At 45.4% G+C, this 11720-nt stretch overlaps 1 non-coding gene across 1 annotated transcript; it reads right to left on the reverse strand.

The window, feature by feature from the left end:
* Positions 1-10029: 10029 nt before the first annotated feature.
* On the reverse strand, positions 10030-10134 carry LOC136498762 (small nucleolar RNA R71). The gene has a single exon (XR_010769763.1). It is a non-coding gene; the product is annotated as a small nucleolar RNA R71 (small nucleolar RNA).
* Between the last annotated feature and the right edge of the window lie 1586 nt (positions 10135-11720).

Raw genomic sequence — 11720 nt, forward strand, 5'->3', positions numbered from 1 at the left:
TCCAGATACACTTTCTGGCCTCCAACAACGCCTCCGAATATGAAGCATGTCTCCACGGACTCCGTATAGCCATCGAGCTTGGCGTCAAATGCCTCATGGTATACGGGGACTCCGCACTGGTCATCAACTAGTTTAACAAAGATTGGTCTTGCTCTAGCGAGAAGATGGATGCATATTGCACCGAAATTAGGAAAGTTGAAGGAAAATTTTATGGCATCGAGTACCACCATGTGGTACGCGACCAAAACTAGCTCTCTGACCATTTATCCAAGTTGGGCTCTTCTCGCACCATGATAGCGCCGGGGATCTTTGTTCAAGATCTCCTAGCGCCATCCATTAAGGAAGATAAGGAAGTTCAGGAAGTTCCCCCTGCCGAGCAGTTGTTTCTATCGGTACTTTCGCCGGCCGCCGATTGGAGGGAATAATTCATCAAGTACCTCACCAGCGCCGAAGTACCCGCCAACAAGACTGGAACCGAATGCCTAATTCGTTGTAGCAAGCATTATGTGCTGGTAGATGGCAATTTGATGAGGAAAAGTGCCAAGGAAGGGATACTATAGAAATGCATCACCCAAGAAGACGGAGTGAAGCTACTTCTCAAAATTCACTCTGGTTCTTCTAGCAACCATGTGGCCTCGAGAACACTGCTTGACAAGGCCTTCTGAGCTGGTTTCTACTGGCCCACAGCCATCTCTGATGCAGAAGACCTCGTACGACATTGTGAAGGATGCCAATTTTTTACCAAGCAAATACACGTGCCGGCACAAGAGCTGCAAACGATCCCAGCTTCCTAGCCCTTCACCTACTAGGGACTAGATATGATTGGGCCTTTCAAGCTAGTGCTAGGTGGTTTCTAGTACATATATGTCACCATTGATAAGTTCTCCAGGTGGATTGAGTATAAACCTCTCGTCTCGGCTACTGCAAAAAAGCAGTTGAGCTCTTTGAAGATATCATCCATAGATTCGGTCTCCCGAATAGCATCATCACCGACCTCAGAACTACATTTACTGGCCATCACTTTTGGGACTTCTACGAAGACCATTGCATCTCCATCAAATACGTCTCTGTTGCTCATCCTAGAGCCAACGACCAGGTCGAACGGGCGAACGACAAGATCCTTGATGCCCTCAAAAAGAGACTATATCAGAAAGAAGAAAGGCACCTGGGCAGATGGCTCAAGGAGCTACCAGCTGTAGTCTAGGGACTGCGTCCTCAAGCTAGTTGCAGCACCGGTGTATCTCCATACTTCTTGGTTTATGGCTCAGAAGTCATACTACCAGCGGACATTATCTTCCAAGCACCTAGGGTGGAAAACTATGATGAAGAGTAGGCTGCAGTTGTTCGAACAGAAGACGTCGATAGGGCCGAGGAAGAATGCCTAATCACCTACGTCCACACAACCAAATATTTGGAAGGAATGCGGAGGTACTACAACCACAACATCAAAGGTCATTCATTTGCTGGCGGTGACCTCGTTCTCCGTAGAAAACAAAAAACTGAAGGGATGCACAAGCTCTCCTCCCCTTGGGAAGGGCCTTACATCATCAAAGAGGTCACCCATCCAGGGTCTTATCGCCTGTGTGACTTAGAAGGAATCAATGTTTCCAACTCGTGGCACATCGCGCACCTCATACGTTTCTATCCTTGAAACACCCTAGATATGTATTATCCACTTTATGATGAACAAAGTTTTGGTCTCCTTAAATTGTCTCCACTTTTTCTCTATTATGGATTAATGTACACTTGTGGTTGCTGAGCTGCATGCTACTCCATTGCGAACTCCAATACAAAATTGCCATAACTGCACCGACCACGTTTCTCCAAATCTCCAACGTTATCACCGAACGGTTTTCTCCAATATCGCCGAATGATTTCTTCTATTCGCCGACACATTTTTGCCTAAAATCACCAAATAAGTTTTCTCCATGTCACCGAACGCTTTGCTCCAGATCTCCAAGATATTTCACCGATCAGCGAGCAGCATACTTTCTTTTCTGTTCTCTTCGGAGAAGACCCAGTCTCCGATCCCTCCCTACACGTGCTATGGGCTCCGCACTCTGCATTATGGGCGGTCGGCTATGGTTCCTTGGTCACGTCTATTCATCCTACATGTCCATGGGCTCTGCGCCCGACGTTATGGACTATGGGCTAGCCAAGGCCGAGAGCTCAGCACAGAACTAATTGCTCGGACGTTGCTTATACTATCTATATCTCCAAGTTATTTCGATAACCGCCGAGCAGCACATGTTTTGCCCTTTTCTCAATGGAGAAGACCCAGTCTCTGATCTCTCCCTACACACACTACGGGCTCCGCGCTCTATGTTATGGGTGGTTAGATGCGGTTCCTTGGTCACACATGTTCCTCCTACACGTGCACGGGCTCCACGCTCGATGTCATGGGCTATGGGCTAGCTGAAGCCATGGGGGTCAATAGCAAACTAACTGCACGAACTCTGCTTATACTCCATATAAATACCTTATGGTCACAACTATGAAGATTTTTTCACCGACATACAATCTAACTGCATGCACATGCACTTTATAACATTTATCATGAATATAAGTGCTTTTTACGCTTTCGCGCGTTCTAACTACACTTATCTATGTCTATCGTCGACATCAAGACCTTTGTCTTTCCTTTGGCCAACTGGAACTCCACCATATGCACCCCTAGGAAAGGACACTTATCTATGTCTATCGTCGATTTCTTAGCTGGCTCAAACTTGATCTTTTCTTGCTCAATGGCCTTCTGAATGTGAAAGCGGAAGATTCTACATTCATTGGTACTATGGTTAGTGACATTGTGGAACTTGCAATATTTCTTCCCTTTAAGTTCTTCAGCCAAAGGAATCACATGGTTTGCAGGTAATCTCAACTGCTTCTTTTCCAGCAGCAAGTCAAAGATCCTGTCGACTTTCTTGACATCGATGTTGTAGGTATTCTCTAACTTCTTCACCCATGGACAAGATACAGGAGCCTTGCCCCATGTCCATTCAGCGATCGCAACTTCCAGATCGTCCCCATCAGAGTCCACATCATAGGGATCAGTCATAGAAATAGTACCCATCAAATATTTCTCTTTGCGCAGGGCTCGATGCGGATTCTCAAAGGCAGACACTCTTTGAACTAAATGGGACAAGCTTTCAAACTTCTGGCCATCAAACTTTTCTCTGATTAATAGAGACATTCCTAGAAGGGCCAATTCAGCCAATTGGTCATCAGACAGATTCAACAAGTAGCAACGGCTCCTTACTTCTCTGAATCTTTGAATGAACTCAGAGCCTGACTCATTGTTCTTCTGCCTCATGGTTGTCAAGTTTGTAATATTCTTTTCTTCTGTCCCACTGTAAAAATATGCATGGAACTTGTTCTTTAGATCAGCTCACCTAGTGATTGAGTTTGGTTCTAGCAATGAAAACCAGGTGGCATGAGCTCGTATGTGCTGGCATCCGAAACCAGGTGATACCCTTCCGGATAGTCGATCTGAGCATTGTGAGTCATGTTTCCTTCTAATCGACTATTGAAATAATTAGGATCAACATTCTTGATGATTCTCTGCACTAATAGAGCAATTTTATGGGCCTACTAAGGTGTTTGAAAGGAAATACTGAATCTTCCCTAAGCCAACCATTGCACAACCTACTGAGTGGCTGGAGAGGTTGGCTACTAGACTAAATAAGCTTGATTTTATCCAGTAGGCTGCTGAACTACTTGTGTGACAAGGGTACTTGGTGATTGCTATGCTGGTGGTTGCCCCCTATCATCTGAGCTTGCCCCCTTGCCATCGGTAGGGCTTGACCTTGCCCCCCTGTGGCTGGCAGAGCTTGATTTTGCCCCCTGCTATTTGTAGGGTCTGATCTTGAGCCTGTCCTCCTAGAAGCTGCTGTATTGGTGGCCGTTAGAACTGCACACCATTCGATTGCTGACTAGAACTAGGTATGTTGCTTCCCACAGCTGAAGGATTAAAGCCCCATTAGAGTATGCTGACCCAACTTGATCAACTGGCGCTCCAAAGAAGATTTCTTTCAAAACATTACTAATCGTATTGGCTAACACCTTATTGCGGATTGTAATGGCTTCATGAATAGTCTTATGGACCAAATGAGCAGTAGTCCTTTCTTGAACATCTTCACTTTGTCCATGCAGGAGGATGCTGGAGTCTTCAGAATGACTGAATCACGTATCCTACTATAAGATAGCAAGCACTTCTCTCTCAATTTTTCCACCACCTACTCAATGAGTGCCTTCTGGTCATCAGGCAGGTCTTCAAGGTTGACCTTGAGGATCGTTTGATTATCCATGTCGATGATTGTGGTCCCACCAGGCATGCCAAGATTGTGTGGCTAGTGAAAAAGTGATGGGTCATTCTCCGCCGTCAGGGGAGCACACACAAAGCAAGTCGGGAGAAACCGCGTGGAGCAGATCCTGAGCTCTCTCCGGGCTTAGGAGTGGACACTGGACCGGATGGTCGTGACCGAGGGCGTGCTAGTCAATTTGACCCTGCAATTGACAAGGAGAGAAAGTTCAATAATTTAAGGTGGAACAAGCTGGTGTTTGTCTAGATAGTTCCAAATATAGGGTCCAATGGCCAGTAGGATAAGGCTATCGATTAGAGAGTCAATATCCAGCATGTTCATGATGTAATGTAAATGTTGATGGTAGATAACAACCATTATAAACCATCAATATAACATGCATAAAGGCATAAATATAATCACTAACAAAGGTTTAGGGGTTTAAACTAACAAATTCCATGAGTTTTGGTGAATCTGTGTTTTCGATAGGGTTCATCCAGAAAACCGTTAAGGTGAACCTCCATGTTAGATTTAATTACGCTTATTCACAGTGTAACAGACACCTAAAGGTTTTAGAAGACTCGAGAGGACTCCACATCGAAGCAGAGGGTGAGAGGCTACCTAGTGGCGCCGCCTGTCCCCACCTGTAGGCCGCTCGGCCCTAGGGGCCCACTGTTAGCCTCCGCGTCACAATGTCGGTTCTCTATCGCCTCCTAGGTTGCATCTACGCCATCCTTTAAGTCGGTTTGATCCAAGGGATCATGTTGGATGCTCTGGCCTATATATATCAGCCCCTGCCCCCCTAAATGCATAAGTCATTTGAGAAGACAGAAACCCTAATCATCCTCAGAGCTCCACCATATTCTAGTGCATAGCTACTTAGGCTAGGTCTAAAGGAAGGCAAGCAGGCTTCACTTGGAATCCTGATCGTGTCAAGAGCATGGTTCGGTATAATCTTTGTACCCCTCTCTCTTTTATACCTCCATTACTTTTATATGCTAGTTACAATTGTTATGACAATATTAGTATTTATCTTATTTATGTTCTTCGTTATAGTGTTCATCGTCTACTTTGATTATAAGCGTAGTATAGTTAGATTATCATCATGTTCATGCATAAGTTCATATAGCGCTCACTCTAAGGTACCATGGGTGAGTGGTCGACATTGCGTAAGCATGATGCTTATACGTTGTTTACCTATGGATGCACCCTATATTCTGGGTCATGTAGTCGATCACGGATGTGAAAATCATGTTGAGTCCTTTGTAGTGCACTCCCCGAATATAGGCGCACGTAGGGTTCAGTAACGAAGGAAGGGTGAGCTCTATTTTTAATCTTCCTTAGTAATATCCCTTATGTGTAGATATGATGATGATCTTAGCAATGATTACTAGGTATAATTGCACTAATCAATGTATGCTTTGACTTATAATTAAGAATGACTTAGGAATTATTCCTCTAATATTCTACCTGACCATGCTAATGCCATAGAAAGAAGTACTCAGAGTGACTTATCATGATCAATACTTATTATATATATATCTTATCCTATGACTTACCCCTGTTATGAGTAGAATATTGGTTATGGTTTACTTCTCCTTCAATATTATAAGTTATCAATACAGGTCCATGCTAGACCTTCCCTATGGTAAAAGTATAAATAATGATACTAGAATACTCTCAGGTAAAATGCTACAATGGTATATTATCTGTGCGCTTGCAAATCCTTTTCATTCATACATTTATGATTCTTTCTAGTCACATAAAATGATAAAGAACTACTTAGTATTATTTTAGTAGTAATGTTGTGTAGTACCAACAAGCATCTCTGGCATCATCACTAGGGATGATAGCCTAGTAAACTATGTTAGGAGATATAGGTTTATAATAGGTGACTACTAAACAATTGACAAGTTAATAAATATCAACAAACATTTTTGGCGCCGTTGCTGGGGAAGGTAGCTAGGCAAAGGAAGTATTGATAAACTTATACTTTTTGATGTGTTCGAAGATAACCATAGACCTTTGCTCAAATAGGCTTACCCTTGTTTTGTCTACTTGTGTATCTTATGCAGGGTAATGTATGATGGTTTTGACCTTCCGACAAACTATGTTGAAGATCCAAAAGCATTAATTAGAAGGAATAGAGCTAAATTCAAGAAAGTTCCAGCTTTAAAGTTGGAAGACAACCATATAAGGCGAAGCTTAACACTAGAATTTGAAGCTATAGCTAACATGACTCTCTGTGAATTCTCTGCTCCAACTATGGCCAACATCCGTACTGGACCGATAGTCAATGTCGGAGACAATGGATTCAAGCTCAAGCTAGCTCTCATCAACATGGTGCAAGCAAACCAGTTTTGTGGATAGGCACATGAAGATGTGAGTGCACATCTCCAACACATCCTGGAGATTTGTAGCACTTTCACCATCAAAGGAGTAACCCAAGCTAATATATTACTTCGCCTCTTCCCATTCTCACTCTTGGAGATGGCAAAGCAATGGTTCTACCCCAACAAAGATAGAAATACTACATGGGATAACTGCTCCACTGCCTTTCTAGCAAAGTTCTTTCCCACAGGCAAGACCAATGCTCTGTGTGGGAGAATGTCGACAAAAGATGCTCGGCAGTCCACCGAGGGGGTACCCACGATGGTAGATTTGTCGGTGGAGGTGCGCGTGATCAGGAACCAAATGGTGACACAAGGCGTAGAGACAGCGATTTAGACAGGTTCAGGCCATCTGATCGACGTAATACCCTACGTCATGTGTCCTTGGTGTATTGTATTGAGTATGAGATGTATGTATCTTGTCCGCTAGGGCACCCCTGCCTCTCCTTATATACTCTAGAGGGGTAGGGTTACAAGGAAAGTATCCCATTTAGTATTATACAATATCTTGCGGTGCACGCCGAGCAGTGCCGTGCACGCCTTGATCTTGTGGCCAGGCCACCTCTGATGGTGAGGCCCATGTCTTGTCTTGTGGATACCAGGGGCCATACCCCCATAGCTAGTCCCCGAGCCTAATAGTAGGTGATGTCATCACGTGGTGCCAGGGTTAGAAAGTAGAAGAAAGGTAGAAGATCGGTTGAGCAGGCAACCAGTCCATGAGCGGAGCCCTGAATTGAAAAGCACACATTCACCACAAGGTGAAGTGTGCCCACTTAGTCCCCGATCCTGCTGGAAGATGAAGAATGAATCTTGTAGCAGGGTCAAAGAAAAAGAAGTCTGAAAGCTTGTCGACGTTGTCTAACATGCACGTATTAAGACCCTAGACGTGCTGCCCAAGATCAGCACCCTGATCCGAACAGCATGGAGCAGCTTGATAGCACACCGATGAGACGTAGCAAGATCCGACCATCAAGGGAGTCCCCGACGTAGCTGGCGACATCCGAGCACCAAGGAGCCCTCGGCGTAGCTAGCGATGTCCGAGCACCAAGGAATTCCCGACATAGCTGGCGATGTCCGAGCACTAAGGAGTTCCCCACGTAGCTGGCGATGTCCAAGCACCAAGGAGTCCCCGGCGTAGCTAGCGATGTCCGAGCACCGAGGAGTCCCCGGCGTAGCAGGCGATGTCCGAGCACTGAGGAGTCCCTGGCGTAGCTAGCGATGTCCGAGCACCGAGGAGTCCCAGGCATAGCTGGCGATGTCCGTGCACCGAGGAGTCCCCGGCATAGCAGGCGATGTCCGAGCACCGAGGAGTCCCCAGCGTAGCTGGCGATGTCTAAGCACCGGGGAGTTCCTGGTGTAGCTGGCAATGTCCGAGCATCGAGGAGTCCCCGGCGTAGCTAGCATTGTTGGAGCACCGAGGAGTCCCTGACGTAGCTGGCAATGTCCGAGCACCGAGGAGTCCCTGGCATAGCTGGCGATGTCCGCAAGGTGAAGTGGGGTGAAGTGTGCCCACTTAGTCCCTGAGCACAAAGAATTTGAGCGCCGAGGAGTAACCACTGTAGCTGGCGATGACCGCAAGGTGAAGTGGGGTGAAGTGTGCCCACTTAGTCCCCGAGCATGAAGAATTTGAGCGCCGACGAGTAACCGACGTAACTGGCGATGAATCACGAGCGACGAACAGTCTGACAATTGGTCGGCGGTGAAGTGAGCATTGAGTAGAAACGACCGGCGAACAGTCCGATCAACTAGTCGGCGATGGAGTCCATGAACCTAGAGGTCCGACCAGTTGATAGGTGGAGAAGTCTGAGCACCAGGTGGTCCAATCACTTGGACGATGATCCTATAATAAAAATATATAGAACGTGTAGTACATGATGTAAAAATATATGAACTCCAAAGAAAAATCAGCAATAGCTATGAAATAACATATGTAGCTTGACGATCAGTTGGTGTGAAGATGTATTTATATTTAATACAAACCGCCCGAATAGTTAGTGTGTAGTTGAGTCTCTAGCCCTAGCTAGCCCATTAACCATAACGCAGAGCGTGGAGCGCGGAGTGCGGAGCCCGTGTGCGTGTAGGAAGAACAAAGTGTCGCTAAGGAGCCGCTGCCGACCACCCATAACGTAGAGGGCAGACGCTTATGCATGTCTCTAGGGACATCCGAGCATCAACATGATTGTTCAAGGGTTCAAAAAATCATTTGGAGAACAAACATGGAGAAAACAGCTTGAAGAAAAATTATGGCGATATACGGAGATTGAATAATATTTAGAAGAATATTAAAGCGTGACTTAGCTTGTTCGGCGATCGGGTGGAGTAGTCGACCTGGACCGCGTTGGCCACGCAAGGGCCGAAACCCACGGTCGTGCAGAGTCATGATGTAACCCGATTAGTCGGCGCAGTATCCGAGTAGATAGATGTGATGCTTAATTTGCTAGTTGATGTTGACATCTAGCATATCCATGTTTGATGTCGACTCAAACATGTCCGTCAGCTGGGACTCCGTAGTCCATACGTGCAGCCCCATGGGAAGGGTAGCAGTGCCGTTGGTGATTTTGGCTTGAGGCCCATTGGTGCTTGCTTCGATCTTCACTCTCCTAGTGCATACCGATAGCTACAGCAGGTCTAGCCGTCCTCCGTGCTACGGAGGCCATGGAAGCTCACGGCGTGATGGATAAAGAAATCCTTGATGAACACGTCTCCTCCATGTGGTGCGTGTAGATGCGTAAGGGGTCAGAGTCAGCACTCAGACTCGGTGGGAAGGAGTCAGAGTGGGTATTCGATCACAGAACTCGTCGATCATTATGGTCTTGTAGATGATGTCGGGTCTCATCGGGTAGGCCAGGGATGCCATCGGAGCTGTCGGAGTTGTCGCAAACAACATTGATCTTGAGATGCCATCTGGTTCGCTAGGGATCAAGCGCACACCTCTACCTGGTGCACCAACCATCAACAAAAGATGTTTGGTAGTCCACCGAGGGGATACCCACGATGGTAGATTTGTCGGTGGAGGTGCGCGTGATCAGGAACCGGATGGTGACACAAAGTGCAGAGACAATGATTTAGACAGGTTCGAGCCGTCTGATCGACGTAATACCCTACGTCCCGTGTCTTTGGTGTATTGTATTGAGTATGAGATGTATGTATCTTGTCCGCTAGGGGACCCCTGCCTCTCCTTATATACTCTGGAGGGGTAGGGTTACAAGGAAAGTATCCTATTTGATACTATACAATATCTTGCAGTGCACGCTGAGCAGCGCCGTGCACACCTTGATCTTATGGCCGGGCCACCTCTGATGGTGTGGCCCATATCTTGTCTTGTGGATACCGAGGGCCATACCCCCACAAAGAATCTCAAGCTTTCAGCAATAACATGATGAATCTATCCCTGAGGCATGGGAACGCTTTCAAGATTACATTATGGAATGCCCTCATCACGGGATGGAGAATTTGTTACTCATACAGACTTTCTACCATGGGATGACCAATAGTACCCATGATACTATGGATGCTACTGCTAGAGGTGTATTCCTGTCACTCACCATACCATCTGCAACAGCTCTTGTGGAGAAGATAGCCTCCAATTAAGGTTGGAATAAAGAATGTGTTCATACCCGCAAGAGGGGTGGAGGTATGCATCAACTCAAGTAGGTAGACATGCTATCTGCCAAGATGGACCTGCTGATGAAGAAGCATGAAGATCGAGCCAATGAGAAGCAAGAAGTCATGCACATTCATGATTCTCACATGACATGTGAATTGTGTGGAAACATTGGGCATTCAGGAAACAACTGTCTTGAAACCCAAGAGGACGTGAACTTTGTCAATAACAACAACTACTTTCGTCCTCAGCAGAATCAAAGATGGAATCAGCAACAAAGGCCAAACTATGAAGGTAACTATCAAGGTAATAATTTTAATAATTTCAATCAACCACCCTTGAGAGAATTAATTGCTGGCCAATCCAAACTGTTGGAGGGATTATCTAGAAAGGTAGCTACCAATGATAAAATTCTAGAGAACATAAATAATAGAATGAATAGCTTTGTTTCTGCCATTAAGAACCAACATAGTTTTAATAAAATGATAGAATCACAAATAGCTTAGCTGGCAGTTGTTGTTCCTCCGTTTGACAAAGGTAAGATTCTGGGGCAATCAGAAGATCTAGAAACTACAAATCTTGTCGATATTCACAATGCAGCATATTATTATATACAACAATCGATGAAAAGGTGGATAGACTATACCTTGTCGGAGAAGAAGAGCGATCTAGGGAGACCTGTCATCCCATCACCATTAGACCTCACATTTTTCAAAAAGCTATTGGTTACTTCGAAGCAAGTGTCAACATCATGCCTAAGGTAATTTATGATCAAATTAATGGAGATACTTTGTTGTACACAAATATATGTTTGCAGCTTGCAGATCAGTCATTTTGCTACACCAAAGGAGTTCTTGAAGACGCTATTATTCGAGTGGGACAATCATATGTTTTCGTAGACTTTGTGGTTTTGGAAATAGGTGGAGATATAAGGGCACCCATTATTTTGGGCCGACCTTTCCTAAGCACCGCTAAAGCCATCATCTACGCAGACAGTGCCAAGATCTGCTCACAATCAAGGATAGAAAGAAAAAGTTTTCTTTCAAGAACCACATCCTACAATCTCCTGGACATCCATAAACGCCGTACCTGCCCAAAGAGACAACAGTGACCAAGAAGAAGAAGAATAGGAGGAGGAAGAACAAGGCTAGGGAGCCTTAAGAAGAATTGTTCAACATGATCAACACACTTCAATCAGAGTACAACCACCTCCTCGCTTCACCATTCCATGCTAAGAAGGATGATCCAGGCATACCCATGATCGAGCGTACCATTGGACAAAGAATATTCCACAAGACCTTCTGCGACATTGGGTCGGGTGTTAATATAATGTCTAAGGTAACGTATGAATTCTTATTTGGTGATGAACCTTTGTTCCCTACATATATGCAATTGCAGATGGTGAACCAATCAATCCGATTTTCAGAG

The sequence above is a fragment of the Miscanthus floridulus genome, chromosome 12, assembly GCF_019320115.1.
Source record: "Miscanthus floridulus cultivar M001 chromosome 12, ASM1932011v1, whole genome shotgun sequence".
Taxonomy (NCBI): Eukaryota; Viridiplantae; Streptophyta; class Magnoliopsida; order Poales; family Poaceae; genus Miscanthus; species Miscanthus floridulus.